The sequence below is a fragment of the Populus trichocarpa genome, chromosome 5 (genome assembly GCF_000002775.5).
Source record: "Populus trichocarpa isolate Nisqually-1 chromosome 5, P.trichocarpa_v4.1, whole genome shotgun sequence".
NCBI classification, from domain to species: domain Eukaryota; kingdom Viridiplantae; phylum Streptophyta; class Magnoliopsida; order Malpighiales; family Salicaceae; genus Populus; species Populus trichocarpa.
This window is the reverse complement of record NC_037289.2, coordinates 13,444,117-13,464,677: the sequence shown is the minus strand read 5'-3', so window position 1 is coordinate 13,464,677 and position 20,561 is coordinate 13,444,117. Positions and strand designations below refer to the sequence as shown.

Genomic DNA, 20,561 nt, shown 5'->3' with positions numbered 1-20,561 from the left:
TGATGTTAGTAGGGTTTACTAACATTTGCATGATCACCCCGAGACATGGGGGGATACTGAACTTGATTAACTATTTTGGGTTAAGAATAGTTAATGATATCGATGGGCTACATCGATATCGGTGCATGATCACCTCGGGACATGAGGGGATATTGAACTCGATTAACTATTTTGGGTCAAGAGTAGTTAATGATATCGATGGGCTACATCAATATTAGCTATTCCTGGTATTGAGGCTAATGATGTCAAGGATCCTTGACATCAGCATTTCCGAGGATATTTTAAAGTACTGTTGGGACTTGATCGACTATTTTATGTTAAGAATATTTAATGATATCAATGGGTTACATTGATATCAGCATTCATGATAAACTTGATTAGTCGATATGGTAAGAGAGACTAATGATACTAATATGATTCGTTAGTATCGGCATTACAATCCCAAGGTTTTTGGGAAGAAAAAGATTGATCGACTATTCAGTGAAGGATAGTTAATGATGCCAATGAATTGGTATCGACACTTGCTTGAAGAAATTGTCCTTCGGTATTAATATATGATATTGGTTGGAAATTAAGAGTGGAATGGAAAATGTTAGTGAATTTATGATAACAAAAAATCCTAAAAGGACCAAGTGGGGAATTGTAAAGAAATTTGAATGTATGTTAATCTTGAATAAATTACTTAATTACCAATGTTAATATTGTTTTTCATGATATTTATTATCCAATGTTATACTTGTTTTAGGTCCGTCACACTCACGACAAGAGTGATTTTTATATCTTTCTATCTTCTTGTTATCTAGTTTTAAGTGAATGTTTATGTATTTTGTATCTTAAGAAATTGTCATGACTTGATTTGTAATAATATCTTTTAAATTGAATGTATGAACTTAAACTATACTTTCATGTATTTATATTTTACATGTATATTTGTTTACTTATTTAGTGTCATCTAATATTTCATTTCTATTATATTAATGCTTGATAAATTGTAGTTGCATTGGTTTTGATACTTAGTTACTATGATGAGTAACTAAGGAAATGATATGGTTTGATACTTAGTTCCCAAAGGAGGGACAACTAAGGTTATGGTGTTAATACCAAGTCATTGTAAGATTGGTGCCTATGGATTCGGCGAAATCAATGCTTCATTATCAAAATATCAATAATTAAGGAAGTAAATAGTGAACAGGAATTATTGGTAATAAAAAAATAAACTATGGTCAATAATACAATCATAATCTTTGATCAGCTCCATCCATCTCCTTTGCCGCATATTCAATTCTTTTTGTGACAACAAGTATTTTAAACTTTTATGATCTGTAAAAATCTGTACCTGTACTCCGTACAGATAATGCCTCCATATCCGCAAAGCAAACACCACAGCTGCTAGCTCCAAATCATGTACTGGATAGTTCACCTCATGTGGTTTTAACTGTCTGGATGCATAAGTGATTACCCATCCGTGCTGCATGAGTACACAACCCAAACCCTTACTGGAAGCATCGCTATACAAGACAAATCCCTCTTGTTCTTTTGGTAAAGCCAATACTGGGGCTGAAGTTAACCTGGATTTTAACTCTTGAAAACTTGTTTCACACTCCTTTGACCATTCAAACTTAACTTCCTTCCGAGTTAGCCGAGTAATTGGAGAGGCTATCGTAGAAAATCCTTCTATAAATCTTCTATAATATCCAGCAAAGCCCAGAAAACTACGAATTTCAGTCACATTCATAGGTCTTTCCCATCTCAATACTGCTTCTATCTTCTTTGGATCCACACTGATACCCTTCTCCGATATCACATGACCCAAAAATACTACTTCATTCAGCCAAAATTCACACTTACTCAGCTTCGCATACAACTTATTTCTCCTCAAGGTCTCTAACACTTCTCTCAAGTGATTTGCATGTTCCATTTGTGACGAAGAATATATTAGTATATCATCAATAAACACTAGTACAAACTTATCCAGATAGGATCGAAAAACCCGATTCATCAAATCCATAAATATCGTTGGGGCATTAGTTAATCCAAAAGGCATCACCACAAACTCATAATGCCCGTAGCGAGTTCTAAAAGTTGTTTTCTGCATATCTTTCTCCTTTATCGTCACCTGATGATACCCTGACCTCAAGTCTATTTTTGAAAATACACATGCCCCTTTTAACTGATCAAACAAATCATCAATTCGTGGAAGGGGGTACTTATTTTTTACAGTCACTTTATTGAGCTGCCTGTAATCTATACAGAGCCGTAATGTTCCATCTTTCTTTTTAACAAATAACACAGGAGCCCCCCAAGGTGAAACACTAGGGCAGATAAACCCTTTATCCAGCAATTCTTGTAACTGTATTTTCAATTTCACCAATTCTGTAGGCGCCATTCGATACGGTGCCTGAGCTACTGGTGTAGTTCCAGGCAGTGTTTCTATCGAAACTTCTACTTCTCTCTCAGGTGGTAGCCCGGGTAATTCCTTTGAAAATACATCTGGAAACTCTCTTACTACAGGTATTTCATCCAACTCTATTCCTTTCTTTTCCAAATCTACTACATAGGCAAGATAAGCTGTACATCCCTTTCTTAATAGTTTCCTAGCCGTCATGACCGAAATTATACTATTTGGTATGATGTTCCTCTCTCCTCTAAACTCTACCCTCCTACCACCCTCATCTTGGAGAGTTACCGTTTTAGTAAAACAATCTATTTGGGCTCTGTATGTTACTAGCCAATCCATTCCCAAAATCATCTCAAAATCATACAAGTCTAGTGGTAATAAATCTACCCTCATTTCAACATCTCCTATTTTTACTCGACAACCCCTATAAACATACTCTATAAGTACAGTTTCCCCTAGAGGTGTACCAATTACTACCCCTTTTTCCACTCTCATAGGTTGCACTTTCAATTTATCTTTCCATTTTCTAGCTACAAAGGAATGGGTAGCACCAGGATCAATCAATGTATATACATGTTGAGATTCTAATAGTAAAGTACCTGCAACAACATCAGTGGCAGCTTGCACATCTTCCTAAGTCATACGAAAAACTCTTCCTTGAGCTCCCCCTCCTTGTACTCGAGGTTGGCCTCGAACGGCACTAGTCCCAGACTGGGCAGGTCTACCCGGCCTGTCCACGGTCACAGATTGCTGCTGACTCTGTCCTGAAAAACCCTGTCTCTGCGTCTGCCCCATAGTCCTCTGAGGACACTCCCTCCTATGATGCCCCGACTCTCCACAATAATAACATGCAGCATCTAGATAGGGGCAATCCCTCCATCTATGTTCCTGTCTACATATATAACATCTGCCAGATGTGACCGAACAATCTCCAGGATGTCTACGCTCGCATCTCACACACAGGGGATAAGTAGTCATCCTGGAGCCCTCTACGACTCCTCTTGGTAAACTAGTCTGTGGTCATGACCACCCTCCCTGTGAGCTCTGCATAGGTCTACTCGATGTACCGCCTGATTGATGTGCATCATGGGAATTATAATCCATCTTGTAAGGCTAAAACTAATGTGCAAGAGGATTCAGATGGTCCAATGACAAGAGCGAGAGCGAAACAACTACAAAGGGCCTTGACGAGTCAAATTGGAATGATTGAAGCTGCGTCAGAGTTAAAAATTAGCAATCAGTTTGAAATTGGTTCAAGGATGTTTATTTGCCTACAATTGGAACTTGGAGATGAGAAAAGCCCTTAATTTTTCTTTTGATGCTGGGCTACTCGAATTTGGGTTGATATGCAAATAAGTGAAGGAATTGATGCTGTTTATGGTCAGAACAGCAAATGAATTTGAACCCGAATTTGAAGTCATCCATTGCATGTGAAAACAAGACTAATCAAGGTGGATTTCAAGTTCAGAACGTGTTCTTTCTAGATTGTCAAACCATGATTGTATTGGACTTTTGTGTAAGAAGATATGGTTGTTTTAAATTTGGTCTGTTTGTGTTAGAAAGGTCAAAAAACGTGTGCTAGTTAATTTGTCTAGGTTAGTTTGTCAAAGTCTGTTTTTTGGGCTTGACTTCTGCCATGTTGAATTATTCCTAACTTTGGAGGGATGTTCCAATTATAAATATAGTATCAGAATATGTAATAAAGAACTTTTGGCCAAGATTTGAAACTTAATTCACAGAATTAAGAGTTGTTCTTCCAAATTGATTTTGTGAAGAACCCTACCTGACTTATCACTCTTCAATCACAAAGAGTGTGGCGTCGAAATCCTAGATTGATCTTTGTGGCGTCCAGATCGACTTATCAAAGTATCATTCTAGTCTATCCTCCATCTTATTTACCTTGAAATCACTATAATCCAGCCTAAACACCAAAAGAAAGACAACACAACCAGACCCATCCTTCATCCATTTTCGTCAGATTTATTGTTGCCGATTTTCGAATCATTCACGGCACATCATCTGGTATCAGAGCATCAATTGCGATCTAAGCCAGGAGCCAAAAACAGAAGAAAGGCTTGCTGGAATTAAGGTTGACAAACTTAATTATGGCTGGAGATAAAGAAGATTTGCCAAGAGGGTTAAGTTTGGAACAGGCACAGGTTATGGGCTTACAACGATCTCATGCTGAGATTCGGGATGAAATGACTGGAATTCGTGAATAGTTGAATACCCTTATGCAAATGATGCAAAGACATAATTTGCAACCCCAACAAAGGCAAGCACTTAGGGTGCCACGAAATGATATTATAGAAGCTGACGAAGATCCAAATGGGGATGATGAGGCCAATGATAGGGGCAGACCAAGAAGGCAGAATTATAATCCTCCTAATGGTCTCAAACTTAAGATTCCACCGTTTAGAGGAAGTAGTTCACCTGAGGAATACCTGGAGTGGATTCAGAAGGTTGAAAAGGTGTTTGAATGGTATGAATATTCTGAAGAAAGGAAGTGCAAGGTGGCAGCACTTGAGTTTACAGATTATGCTCTTTTATGGTGGGAAAACTTGAAGATTCAGAGGAGAAGGGATGGAGAAGAGGAGATTATAACGTGGGCAACTATGAAAAGAGTGATGAAGAAGAGATTTGTTCCTGATTACTATAAACAGGAGCTATACATCAGACTTCAAACTTTGCGACAAGGATCTTTGAGCGTGGAAGAGTATGTGAAGGAGTTTGAGTTGCTGCTGATTCGATGTGAATTGATGGAACCCCAAGAGCAAACAATAGCTAGATTTCTTGGAGGATTGAGGAAGGATATAGCTAATGTTGTTGAATTACAGCCGTACATCTTCCTTGAGGAAGTTATAAAGCTTGCAACTCGAGTAGAGAGGCAGCAGAAACGAGGAGGTGTCCGAACTGGTGTAACTACGTCAAGCACAACAAGGGCTGTTTCTACACCTACACGAACATGGAGCACACTTAAACGAGATGAGAAGGTGGAGTTTACTAAGGGGAATAACAGTTCTGATTCTTTGAAGGGGAAGGAGAAGGTGACAGAACCTCAACATCCTAGGAGGTCTCGGGACATCAAGTGCTTCAAGTGCTTAGGACATGGGCACATTGCTTCGGAATGTCCAAATAAAAGGGTGATGATTTTGCATGGGGATCATGGAGAGCTGATCAGTGGAGATGAGGTTGAAACTGAAGATGAAGATGAGATACAAGTGGCTGAACAAGAAGAGGATTTCGAACCAGTGAAGGGAGATTTCTTGGTTGTGCAACGGGTTCTGAATGCACAAATTGACGTTAGTGATGAGCAACGCGAGAACATCTTTCATACTCGATGTCAGATTCGAGATAAGGTGTGTGGGATGATCATTGACAATGGAAGTTGCACTAATGTTGCATCAACTACCTTGGTGGAGAAATTGGGTTTAACTACCCTTCCACATCCCAGTCCGTACAGTTTGCGATGGCTGAATGAGAATGGGGAGATTCGGGTGACAAAGCAAGTTCGTGTACCTTTTTCCATTAAAACCTATCATGACGAGGTTTTGTGTGACATTGCGCCGATGTCAGCTAGCCATTTGTTGCTGGGTCGTCCATGGCAGTTTGATAAGGATGTGACCTACAATGGACGAAAGAACACTTATTCTTTTATGCTGAATGGAAGGAAGGTGAACTTGTTACCATTGAGTTCTCAACAGGTTAAAGAGGATCAGATACGAAGCCAACAAAAGGAGGTGAAATCACGTAAGGGGCTGTTGTTAGCCAAAAAAGGAGACATCAAACAAGCATTAGCTTCAGCAGGGGCTGTTTTCATGATCTGGGCAAAGCAATTACTACAAGTAGAAGGATTGGACTTACCAATACAGATTAAAGAATTGCTTGAAGAATTTAAAGATGTGTTTTCAGATGAATTACCTAAAGGGTTACCACCTATTCGTGGAATTGAGCATCAAATTGATTTGGTGCCGGGAGCTTCACTTCCTAACAGACCAGCATACAGATGTAATCCAGAGGAAGCAAAAGAGATTCAAAGGCAGGTTGGTGAGCTCTTAGAGAAGGGCTATGTGCGAGAATCACTTAGTCCATGTTCCGTACCTACTTTGCTTGTACCGAAGAAAGATGGTACCATGAGGATGTGTATGGACAGCCGCGCTATCAACAAAATAACAGTTAAGTATCGATTTCCTATACCCAGACTTGATGATTTGCTTGATGAGTTGCATGGAGCTGCATTGTTTTCTAAAGTCGATTTGATGAGTGGTTATCACCAAATTAGAATGAAAGAAGGAGATGAATGGAAAACAGCATTTAAAACTAAACAGGGGTTATATGAATGGATGGTAATGCCGTTTGGGTTATCTAATGCGCCTAGTACATTTATGAGGCTTATGAATCATGTTTTGAGGAAGTATATTGGGCTGTTTGTTGTAGTATATTTTGATGATATCCTGGTGTATAGCAAGACCTTTGATGATCATATGAAGCATCTTAGAGTTGTGTTTGAAACTTTGCGAGATTCTAAGTTGTATGGGAAACTCACAAAGTGTTACTTCTGTAAAGAAAGTGTCGTGTTTCTTGGGTATATTATCTCTAGCAGGGGAGTTAAGGTTGATGAGGAGAAAATTGAGGCAATTCGGGACTGGCCAAAACCTGCTAGTATCGCTGATGTGAGGAGTTTCCATGGTTTAGCTTCTTTCTACAGGCGATTTGTGAAAGACTTCAGCTCTATTGTTGCTCCTATGACAGAATGCTTGAAAAAAGGGAACGACTTTAGATGGAGTGAAGATGCGCAGAAAGCATTTGAGCTAATTAAGGAGAAGTTGTGTACTGCTCCAGTTTTAGCACTTCCAGACTTTGCTAAAACATTTGAAATAGAGTGCGATGCTTCCGGAGTTGGAATTGGGGCTGTCTTGCTGCAAGAAAAGAGGCCGATTGCATTCTTCAGTGAAAAGTTAAATGGAGCACGTTTGAACTACTCTATTTACGACAAGGAGTTCTATGCTTTGATTCGGGCTCTAGAGGTATGGCAGCACTACTTGTTGCCTAAAGAATTTGTTATACATACTGATCATGAATCCTTGAAGTATCTTAAGGGGCAAAGCAAGCTAAATCGCAGACATGCTAAATGGGTGGAGTTTATGGAGTCATTTCCTTATGTCATAAAGTACAAGAAAGGGCAAGTTAATGTGGTTGCTGATGCTCTTTCTAGGAGGTTTGCACTGATCTCTATGTTGAATGCAAAGCTGATGGGTTTTGAACAAGTGAAGGAACAGTATGCTAATGATTCCTACTTTGCTAATGTGGTTGTTGAATGTGCAAAGGGAGCTTGTGATGGGTTCTTTATGCATGAAGGTTACTTGTTCAAAATGGGCAGAATGTGTATTCCTTCAGGATCGTTACGGGAGTTGCTTGTGCGAGAGGCTCATGGTGGTGGTCTTAGTGGTCATTTTGGGGAGAAGAAGACTTATGAGCTGCTGAAAGAACATTTCTTTTGGCCTAGCATGTTACGGGATGTGCACAAGGTGATTGAGAGATGTGCTATTTGCAAGAAAGCTAAGGGTAAAGAGAATGCATATGGACTGTATATGCCATTGCCTATTCCAGAGCAACCATGGATGGATGTTAGCATGGACTTTGTACTTGGGTTACCAAGAACACAGCGTGGAAAGGATTCAATAATGGTCGTGGTTGATCGATTCTCCAAAATGTCTCATTTCATTCCTTGCAACAAAACTGATGATGCAGTACATGTTGCTGATTTGTTCTTTCAAGAGATTGTTCGTTTGCATGGAGTTCCTAAAAGCATTGTCTCTGATCGTGATACAAAGTTCTTAAGCCATTTTTGGAAGACTCTTTGGAGGAAGCTTGGAACGAAGTTACTTTTCAGTACGGCATGTCATCCACAAACTGATGGACAAACTGAGGTAGTAAACCGAACTTTATCTTCTTTGTTACGAGCTGTTATACATAAGAATTTGAAGAGTTGGGATACTTGTTTGCCTATTGTGGAGTTTGCATATAATCGTAGTGTGCATGGGGCTACAAAATTTTCACCATTTGAGGTTGTGTATGGCTTTAATCCTTGTGTTCCTATTGATCTTATTCATATTCCAATTGATGAGAGGACATCTATGGATGGAATTAGAAAGGCAGAATTGATGAAGAAACTACATGAGCAGGTTCGATTACATATTGAGGAGAAAACGATAAAGTATGTTAAACAGGCTAACAAGGGGCGGAAAATGGTTAGGTTTGAACCTGAAGATCTTGTTTGGATTCATATTAGCAAGGGCAGATTCCCAAGCAAACGTAAGTCCAAGTTGATGCCAAGAGCTGATGGTCCATTTCGGATTATAGAGAAGGTGAATGACAATGCGTATAAGGTAGATCTTCCTGGTAATTACAACGTATCAGCTACTTTTAATGTGAAAGACTTGACTCCATACTTGGATGACGATGACGATTCTGATTTGAGGACAAATCATTTTCAACCCGGGGCTGATGATGTGCATCATGGGAATTATAATCCATCTTGTAAGGCTAAAACTAATGTGCAAGAGGATTCAGATGGTCCAATGACAAGAGCGAGAGCGAAACAACTACAAAGGGCCTTGACGAGTCAAATTGGAATGATTGAAGCTGCGTCAGAGTTAAAAATTAGCAATCAGTTTGAAATTGGTTCAAGGATGTTTATTTGCCTACAATTGGAACTTGGAGATGAGAAAAGCCCTTAATTGTTCTTTTGATGCTGGGCTACTCGAATTTGGGTTGATATGCAAATAAGTGAAGGAATTGATGCTGTTTATGGTCAGAACAGCAAATGAATTTGAACCCGAATTTGAAGTCATCCATTGCATGTGAAAACAAGACTAATCAAGGTGGATTTCAAGTTCAGAACGTGTTCTTTCTAGATTGTCAAACCATGATTGTATTGGACTTTTGTGTAAGAAGATATGGTTGTTTTAAATTTGGTCTGTTTGTGTTAGAAAGGTCAAAAAACGTGTGCTAGTTAATTTGTCTAGGTTAGTTTGTCAAAGTCTGTTTTTTGGGCTTGACTTCTGCCATGTTGAATTATTCCTAACTTTGGAGGGATGTTCCAATTATAAATATAGTATCAGAATATGTAATAAAGAACTTTTGGCCAAGATTTGAAACTTAATTCACAGAATTAAGAGTTGTTCTTCCAAATTGATTTTGTGAAGAACCCTACCTGACTTATCACTCTTCAATCACAAAGAGTGTGGCGTCGAAATCCTAGATTGATCTTTGTGGCGTCCAGATCGACTTATCAAAGTATCATTCTAGTCTATCCTCCATCTTATTTACCTTGAAATCACTATAATCCAGCCTAAACACCAAAAGAAAGACAACACAACCAGACCCATCCTTCATCCATTTTCGTCAGATTTATTGTTGCCGATTTTCGAATCATTCACGGCACATCACTGATCCAAGATTTCCTCCCTTCTTTCTGAACTGACCAAAATGTCCTCCTTTTCCCTTTTTTTGGAAATGGAGGTCTCCCTGTAAATGATGTAGGCTCCTTACGCTTTTCTGTTCCCATAGTACCCTGTCCATCACCTTCCCGCCGCCCTACGGCTGCCACGGCCTCTAAAGATTGAGCGGCCACTATAAAATCTCTTACTGTTGGAAACTGCAAGGCAGCCAATCCCATCCTCAGCTCTTGTCGGAGTCCATCTCGGAGTCTCTTGATCCGATGCTGCTCAGTCGGTAAATAAACAGAAGCAAACATAGAGAGGTCTTGAAACCGCCTCTCATATTCCAATACTGTCATATCTCCCTGTGTAAAAGCCAAGAACTCCTGTTCTTTGATCTTTCAATGCTGTCGGGAATAATACTGGTTCTCAAACTCTGTCCTGAAATCCCTCCATCTAAGCGTCTCAGCAGCCCGTCTCTCTTTAACAATATCCCACCATGTCTGGGCTCTGTCCGATAATAGCTGAGTAGCACAATCCACTCGAAGCTCTGCTGGTACTGTTATTTGATCCATAGACCTCTCTATCTTTCGTAACCATCGCCCAGCTATCTCAGCATCCTCCTCTCCCATAAATGCCTCACAACCTAATTCTCTCAGACTCTTTACCCATCGAACTAAGGTGACCACATTATCCCTGAGGGTAGTACTCAATGGTCCCGCCATCTCTGTCATCACTGCACGAACCAACTGTGCAAAATAAGCTGGATCTGGATATGGTGGAGGTGCTACCCTAGGGGGTGCTGCTGGTGCTACTGCAGGCGCTTCTGTTGGTGGGGGCTGAGTCCCCTACCCATCTCCATCAAATATCCTTCGCTCATCTCGGAGTCCTGATGACTCTCCTTGTCCGGATTGCACTGACCCGGCTGGCATAAAAGATACTATATCTACCAGAGGATCTCTCTCTAGTCCTCTATCTCCAGTCTTAACTAGACGCTCGTCCCTCACGGGTGACGAGTCAGCTCTGGCTTCTTGCCGTGTATGCACCATCCTGAAACAATATTATTTTACATTAATAATGGTCTCCTGAACTTTAACCATGCTCTGATACCAAAATGTAACACCCTCAAATTATAATATCATGAAATCTCCCAACATTTCTTTACCAATGTCAAGTATTGGGTAATATGTCTAAAATTATGGGATTTTTTTTTTAAAAAAAATTTCAGCAGAGTTTCCTCTATTTTTGTTGGTACCAAGTTATCGACAACACTTCTATTATATGTCATTACGACTTCCATCTTGATCCAATCATCCTGGATCACATTCCATTCATCAAACAATAACTCAATATTTATACTTATCAATATATGCAAGTCTCATAATATCAATTAGTAAATCAACATAAATGTACTACCAAAACAACTCAAAAGATAAACAAATTCATCATTAAACGTAATAAATGCTAACTAACTACATATAAGCCTTTAAACTACATAAATACAACATTAAGATTAAGAGTCATATTATATTTATAATAAATCTTATCTTATCATTTTGAAAATGATTTGGTCATACTAACAACTATACATATATATAATACATCCACTACATATTACACCTTCTACTTAATTTTTACAACACAAAAGGATTTACACTCAAAGTAAAGACATGAATATTACATTCCAAAATAGTAATTCATAAACATGAGTATTCCTACATCTAACGATCTGCATCACCTCGCGGTGTACCTGTTTCAACAATAACAATATTAAGTAACTTTTTTTTTTGGTAAGTTGACGTATGTATTAAAAAAAGAAGATACAAACATTATAAGGGGCATACCCCAGATTTACAATGATAACAGAAACATAAAACAACAGATGGCTACAGGCTAGCCACCGACCGTAAAACTGAAACCTCACTAGATTCGTTAGGGAAACCAATACAACCAGCTAACTAACAGATTAAGAATCTATGGTATTCACCCTCCAAGCTCGTTGGATCCTTGTGTTTTCATTTGTTGGTACGACATTCCTCATCAAATCAAGCTTATCACGAATGATACATTCGATTTGATTAAGGACCAAATTCGGAGTTCTAGACATTCCAGCAAAGATCCTTGCATTCCGTTCTTGCCATACATGATACACTGTAGCTGCAAAACTCAGTTTACGAGAAAAATTGACGACACTCTTGCCATGCCAAGAGACAGTGGCCCATCGAATCCATTCATCCCAGCCTTTTGTCATTCTTGGAATGTCGCATCTGTCACAAACATCCCACCAGATCGCTTTAGTATAGGAGCATTCAAAGAACAAGTGGTTGTGATCCTCATTGTTGCGGAGACAGAGTGAGCATCTATTGGGACCATGTATACCAAACCGATGAAGTTTATCTTGAGTTGTGAGTTTCTGTTGGACGGCCATCCATAGAAGAAATGAATGTCTTGGAACAACATTCTTGAACCACACAATGTCATGCCATTCAACCATCTGACGATGACGTCTTAGATGTTCCCAAGCTACTTTGACCGAGAATCTGTGATTTGGCGAGTCCAACCAAACTATCTCATCCTTTTGCCCCATCTTAGGATTAGAATTGGAAGGAATAGCTTCTATAATGGGGTGCCAGCCAATAGCTTGGGTGGTAGGTGTTTTCCATTCTGAGTTCTGAATTAGCACATTCACCTTCGCGTTCTTGGCCATACCTGAATCATAGATGAATCTTTCCCCGTAAGAATCCGCGAGTGGGTTGTGAGGATGCCAATTATCAAACCATAGAGAGGTTGTCATTCCATCTCCTATGATGTACTTCATCTTCGGCCATGCTAAGGATCTGAGCTTTAGAATCTTTCCCCAAGCCCAAGAGCAATTTTGTGGCGTCTTGATTGTCCAGAAATTCCTACCTCGCAAGAGATTGGATCTGATCCAAGTAGACCATATTGAGCCATCTGAGTCATTGCACAGGTTCCAAATGTGTTTCAACAAAGCAATCTTGTTCCATTCTGTTATGCTTTTTATTCCTAGCCCCCCCTCCTTTTTTGGAAGACATACCTGATCCCAAGCCACTTTAGCCCCAGTAGTTCTCATATCTGAACCTGACCAAAGAAAGGATTTCATAATTTGCTCCACATTTTTAATTACTTGCCCATGTAAGAGAAAGAGAGATGCCCAATATTAAGTAACTTACTCACTATATTATTCTAATATTAATTAATTACTCTTAACCTTTGAAATTTAATACTTCTACTTCAATCTAACTTAATCCCTTAATTTACATAATCTTTTCAAAATTTACAAATCCAGCTAACTCATCTTAATTACCAAATAAATCTAACACTTCCATATAATTACTTGGAAATTTGGTTTCCTTCCTCAGTCACCAATAGATCCAGTACTTCTATTCGAATTACCCATCATCCGGCTAACTTTTTTGTTATTAGCCAATCAATCCGGTAATTCCATTTGAATTACCCAGCATCCGGCTAACCTCTTTTATTAGCCAAACAATCCTGTAATTCCATTTGAATTACCCAGCATCCGGCTAACCTCTTTTATTAGCCAAACAATCCTGTAATTCCATACGAATTACCCCATATCCGGTTAACCTCTTTGTTAACCAACAAAACCGGTAATTTCACATAATCATAACTCAATTTATTCATTTGCTCCATTCGTTTAATATCAATTAAATAAGCAACATAGATTATTAGAGAAACTAAAAATTACAAAATAAGGTAACGAATCACCTACCTTCTGCTCGGGATGACCCAGCTCCTCCTGTCTGATAACCAGCTCCAGACACAACTCCTGAATCAATCAAGTGTCATTATATCATTAGTCCATCAATATTTTTCTTACGTGCCGAAACACAAAGCACGTAATATTTTTATTTGTAATTTGTTCTAATAAAAATTCATTCTCAAATATAACATCATTATTTTACATACAACCTCATATTTAACTCAAGTTACTTCTTTGCTTACTCTATGTTCATAATTCCTCCATCAAATAATTCTTCTATTCTTTATACCCTCACATCATATTATTCATTTTATCTAAATACTATATTCAAACACAATCTAGACATCTTGTCTTCATATTTTCTTTTAACTAGTTTATTTCTCTTTTAATTTGAATTTACTTATTATTATTATTATTATTTTCTCAATTTAAATGTTATCTCTTCATTTAGTCTTTCTTACATTTTCAATTATCATGATTAAACATGGTTTGTTTCTAAACATTAACATCAAAACTCATTCTCCCACTTTTTCCTTCATTTGGCCGAATGTGGTGTTTCTTTTTCCTCCCCTAAATTTTTCTTCATTTACTTGTTATTTCAACTTATTTTCATTCTATTCCACTTCAATTTCATCATTTTTCCTTATTGTTTGTCCTTATTTTTCTCTCAATCTCTCACGTTATGCTCTGTTTCTCTTTTCACTTTTTTTGTTTCTGCCCATTCGGCAGTTAATAGAAGAGAAGGAGAGCTTATATGTTTTGTTTTCAATGGAAAATTACTATTATACCCTTAATGAATATTTTTTCCTCTTTGACGGTCTTTATTTTTTTTTTGCTAGCACTACCGAGCTCCATTCATCTTAAAATTTTAACCAGATTTTATTCAATATATTTTAAGGTTCCTCATAAACTTTCAGCTCAATCCGATGGTCGGATTGAAAATTACATCCAATAACATAAAACTAGTCGAATTGTGATTTTTCGTCAAATTTTAGAATTTCTCTAAAAATTCTGAAATTTTAACCCAAGCTAAGGTATCATATTAGAAGGCTTCACGCAAAATTTTAGAATTTTTTGATAACCCAATCAAGAGTTACAAACTTTTTTGTTTTACATAAAACTAGTCAATTTATGATTTTTCGCCCGGAGGTTTTACATGATGTGTCCTGCCCCATACCAGCCTTGTTAGGCTTGCTTTTTCCTAATGCTACAAGGATAGAAAGTCAACAATTTATTCTCCTAATTAAGTAAGGAAGTTGGCCAGATCTTGTTCCTAAAGAGGGGAGGATTATTTAATGTTTTCCCTAACCTAGGAAGGAAAGTCATTAATCAGCAACAAAGAAGGAAATTTATTTTCTTATTTGTCCAAGTTAAACAAGGAAAATTAAGGACCTAAAAGGGGGCCGTAGCATAAATTTTCAGATTTTTATTATTTTCTTCTTAGTCTTTGGGTTGTTATTACTTATTTGAGTCAATTGTAAGTGGGCCTCATATAAGTTCACCTAAGGGGGGTCCATTTGGGTTTATTTAAGTCTAGAGTCAGTATAAATACAGGCATAACCAAACATGTAATGGTTACACAATTCAGATTAAATAAACTTCTTATTTGCCGCACTTGTTGGTGGGATAATCTCCTTTTTTGGTTCTCTAAAGAACTGAAAACGACTTATCAAAGAACAACTGGCTTCCTGGTGTCATCCTTATATTTCTCGTTCGAGAATCAATATTTGTTCGGTATGGGTTTTCTGTTTCCAATAGTGTTGGTGCCTAGGTACAAGTTATCTTTTTGTCACACTTTTATCAAACTTGATTTATTTGGCTTTCTGAGAATTGGTGTCTTTGTGTGTGGGTTGCGTGACCACGAGGTTCGCATCACTTAAACTAGATCAACGTTACCCTATAAAGACTTATCGAGTGTAAGTGGTGGTCTTTAAGTCCATTATAGATATGATAAAAAAGAATAGGTTAATGCTCGATTAACCATCATCATCCTTGAGGTCCAATAATTGTATTTCAAAAGTGAGGATTAGACATATATCACTGCTTTAGGTACATATAGTCTGTTACCTTTAATAATAAATACACATATACTAATTTGGGCAAACTCTTAGTATGTAAGCAAAACCTTTATCGTAAAAAAACGCGAAGAAAATTACTTTAGATAGGATGATACGATCCAAACAAGGTTAGATTCAAATTTTGGCGTAAAATTTTCTACCATCTAGTTTTATGCTATTAAGCATAACACCACATCAAATTGTTGGATCTAGATGAAATTTTTCCAGAAGATTCCAAAGGTATTTTTTGTATTTTGGAGTAACAATTCAGGTGAATTGGAGTTCGGGAAAGACTTGTGATTTAGGTTAGAACAGAATGTATGAATTTTGTTATTTACTTCCTTTTGACTTGTGTACTTCCCTTGTTTTGGGAATTTCCTAGTTCTGCAAAGATTTTTAATGGGCTACAACATAATTTTCAAGTGTGGCAAGGATTCATCAATGTTCCAAAATCCTTTTCTTACAAGGATTCATTTTTTATCCTAGCTATATTGGTTTCTAGAATCATTGAGCAGTATTGTAGGTATAAATAAGCCTTATATCATACTTACAATGTTTTATTTTCTTCTTCTCTTCTCACGGCAGATAAAGACTTAAGAGTTATGGGCTTTATTTTTATTTTGTTTAGTTACAGCCCACGGCTTATTTGGACTTAATTAATACTTTGTTTTCAGATAGGATCCTAGGCATGTTTGGATCAGCATTTGGGCTTACTAGTAAAAATTTCGGTCAGTTTTTGTAAGTTGGTCAATTCAGCCCACAAGGGTAAATCCAATAAGGTTAATTTCTCAGAACTATTTAAATACATGTAAGCCTAAATTTAAGGACCTTGATTAATAATACTTATGAACTTTTTAGTTTTAATGTTTGAGAGAGATTATTGCATTTTTTAGTTCTTGAATAAACTGAATTTGACTTATCGAAAATTAATTTGTTTCGTGGCGTCATTCGATTTCATCCCAACAGTGTTGGTGCCTTAGGAGGATATTGCTAGTAAATGGAACTCCCTCGCTCCTAACTCAACTATGCCCGGATAACCTACTAAAGAACTTTGTTTCCATTATGTCACTTTCCTATCATACCTCTTTCAGCTTTCCAGGATCAGATCTCAATCTTGATTGTCAATTGCGTGATCACGAGGTTCGCATAAATAAGTCTCATATCACTACTTGAGGTCCATATAGTCTTTTACCTTTAATAACAAACACTTATATACTAATTTAGAAAAACACTTAGGATATAAGCAAAACCTTTATCATAAAAAAAAACAATGCGAAGAAAGTTACATTAGGTAAGATATATAAGGTAGGTAATTGTTATCTTTCATATTACATAACTAGACCCTTATCTAGAATCTCTAAAGAATAATTAGGGTTTCTAGTTACAATAAAACTAGATAGTGATTTTTTTTCTATTTATGATAGGAAGAAAGATGTCCCTTGTGATGATATGTATTTTTATGTTTTTAGGAGTAATTTGAATGTCTTTATCTTGATATGTATTACATATGGCTCTAGGTTAGCATGAAAAATTAATGGTGCCCTAACGAGCTTCTGATACGGTTCAGCTTATGGTTTGGTCTTAGTTACTCATGATGGGGATTCGATTGGGAGCTTGGGTTTGAGGAGAAGACCATTCGACCAAGTGGGTGGTTTTTCCTTGGCTTTTAGCTTGTATTCCATTAAGCCATGTTAGCACTAACACCATACTTACATGGAAGATCAATTTTATATGTGTAGTCATTGATCCTCTCTAAAACCTGAAATGGACCGTCACCACGAGGCTGTAATTTTGATTTCCTTTAGTTAGGAAATCGTTCCATACACATGTGCACCCAAACTCAATCACCAAGTTGGAAAACAACCTGTTTACAACCTGTTTGCACCCCTTATTGTCTTTAGAAACATACAATATGCTTTTTTATCTATTTGCAATCGAACTGCCTCATGGAGTTGTCTCACCATTTTTGCATTCTTTTCACCATCTAAACTTACTCTTTCTTCAAAAGGTAAATGAATTAAGTCCATAGGAGTTAGTGGATTAAACGCATAAACAATTTCAAAAGGAGAAAAGTCAGTGGTCGAATACACAATTCTATTATAAGCAAACTCAACAAAAGGTAAACATTCTTCGCAGATTTTCAAATTCTTTTGAATAATAACAAGCAAAAAGTTGGGATAAAGTTCTATTCACTACCTTAGTTTGTCCATCTGTTTGAGGATTACAAGTTGTCGAAAATAAGAGTTTAGTTCCCAACTTTCCCCATAAAGTCTTCAAAAAGTAGCTAAGAAACTTAACATCATAATCTAACACTATGAGATGAGATGAGATGCATCATCTGTTTTATAGCATGCAATGAAATGCGTCATCTTAGAAAACCTATCAACCATAACAAAAATAGAGTCTCTACATTTCTTTGATCTAGGTAAACCTAAAACAAAGTTCATAGAGATATTTAATGAGGATCAGCCCAACACCAAGCTTAATCAGAACATATGGAGTAAGATGGAGCTTGGGACGCTTGGGGAGCATGAAGGACAACCTCTAATTCATGTGGATTAAAGGGCTGATATGTCCATTACAGCCTCGTTAGGCTAGTTTTTCCTAATTTTACAAGGATAAAAAGTCAACAATTTATTCTCTTAAACAAGCAAGGAAAGTAATTAAATCAACAACAAAAGGAAAATTAGCTTCATTATTTATCCAAGTTGTAGGAAATCCAAGCTAATCAAGGAACTCAAGGGGCGACAACAAAGGAATCCAAATCATATCAGATTTTTCCTAGTCTACAAGGCATTTATAGTGGCGGCAACTATAAGAACTTATAAAATAGGGTGACACGATCAAAAGATTGATGTCTTATCCCAAGTGCAGGAGTGTCAAAGTAATAAATAACCCGGCAAGACCGGGGTCGAATCACATGGAGGTGAACTATATAAAATTATAAACAATAAATGAAAAGGAGTTGAAGAGAACTTTTGAGATGTGATATTAATGTAAGGATTAAACAAGGATAAAACAATTGTCAAGGTTAGAGGATCCACTAATGGTATTTCAAATAAGTATAGTATAAACTCTTTTTATTACTCAACTGGAAACCACACACAAAGGAGGTTCCAATCGGATTATAAATTATTAACATGATTATATTAATTATCTTATTTGAGCAATGCCAATACTTGTAAATGTGGTCAGGTATTCATGGTGCTAACTTATGTTAATAACAAATCAAGTTCCTTTCATAGCATAAGTGTCGGTTATACCATACAGTAGGCTATGAAAGTGCCAAGTATTTGTTGTACCAAGGGTCATACAACACAAATCTAGATTAATCATTTAACAAGCAATGTATTAAGAGTGAGTAAGATAACAAATACAAAACATGTTAGTATCAAACATTAAAGTCCATGTAGAGTTTATATTATACTTATTCTTACACCATTAGTGTACCCTTTTCACCTTGAAAAAATTAACTTAGCTAAACATCATGAAGAAGAAAAACATAAATAAACAATATAAGAACATAAACATGATATAAGTTAAGTAAGTATATTAAAGGAAATGAAAAGTATAAACAAGAGATTAATATAACATAAAATAAAACTTAAACATTACAAAAAAAAAAAGAGAGTGATCTTGATCTGAACACCAAGATGTCTAAATGTTTGGCAAATGCCTCCTTTTATAAGCTAAAATTCAAAACTATTGATTTGATGACTAATTATTGAGTGGGTGGCCACCTCTTAACTTGGTAACAACCATTATCTTCTTGTATGAACAAAACGTCATTGCTAACGTCATAATTTGAACATATAGTCTTCATGAAAGTTCTGGGAATTTATCTCAGCTTTCCAACAAAACATGAATGAGCTCATTTGGACTTCTAGAACTCGAGATATGGGTTGAACACTAAACAATGTCTGGGCTGCAAGATAGATTTTGACTTCTCTTTTGTTACTACAATTTGAACTTGAAAACGACCGTTTGGAATCTTGGACTCTGCATGAAAGTTTGAGGCCTATGTCTTAAATTTCCATCCATATAAACCAGACCTAAATCCAAGTTCTACAGCTCCGGTTATGATCCAATAATCGATTGATGTTCCAGTTTGAATTGAACCAACATCTCTTCTTTAAGTTTAGCCCTCTCTTTGTCTTTTCACTTTCAATAATTAAACACATCAAGCAATCCTTTAAATTGTGAGATATACTTGCATTCAAATGAGCATTTGCCATAAATTAAAGATATATTATATTATCAGACTTGTTATTATAAAACATACTTAAGTTAGAGAATTTAATGATACTTTAAGTGCAATATGATGATATAAAACCTTGATAAAAATGCACTTTTAAGTACTAATCATAGGGGAAATCAGATTATTTAACTTTTATTTTCTCTGTTATATGCGACAACAATATCAAACTTTATTTTATTCTTAGCTCTTTATGTTTTGGGTTATATCTTTGAAGAAAAAAACAAAGTCTGAGATCAAAATCCTACTACAACTTGGAAAGAACATTGTCGGCTAGCTTTCCTTTAGTTTCTAGGATAGGGATTTAATACGGATTTAATATTATGAGCTTTATTTTATTTTGTTAATTACAGCGTAAGGCTTGTTTGAGCTTAATTAATATGTTGTTTTCAACTAGGATCCAAGGCTTGTTTGCATCAGGTTTTGAGCGTTTTAGATTAGGGTTTTTGATGAGGATCACCCCAACACCAAGCGTAATCATGTCAACGATCCATTGAAGGTGCCAATTGAGCCAATTATAAGAACTAAGGCAAAGAAGCTTAAAGAAGCATTGAATGAGCTTGTTCAGAACATATGGAGAAAAATGGACCTAGAGGGCCTTGGGATGTTTAAGGAGCATGAGGGACAACCTATAATTCATCTAATTCAGGTCCATGAAGAGCCC

At 36.9% G+C, this 20,561-nt stretch overlaps 1 long non-coding RNA gene across 1 annotated transcript; it reads right to left on the bottom strand.

The window, feature by feature from the left end:
• Positions 1–11,347: 11,347 nt before the first annotated feature.
• Positions 11,348–13,947, bottom strand: LOC127905390 (uncharacterized). Its single transcript, XR_008059359.1, has 2 exons — positions 13,595–13,947; positions 11,348–11,590 (listed from the first exon to the last, which is right to left on the bottom strand). It is a non-coding gene; the product is annotated as an uncharacterized LOC127905390 (long non-coding RNA).
• Between the last annotated feature and the right edge of the window lie 6,614 nt (positions 13,948–20,561).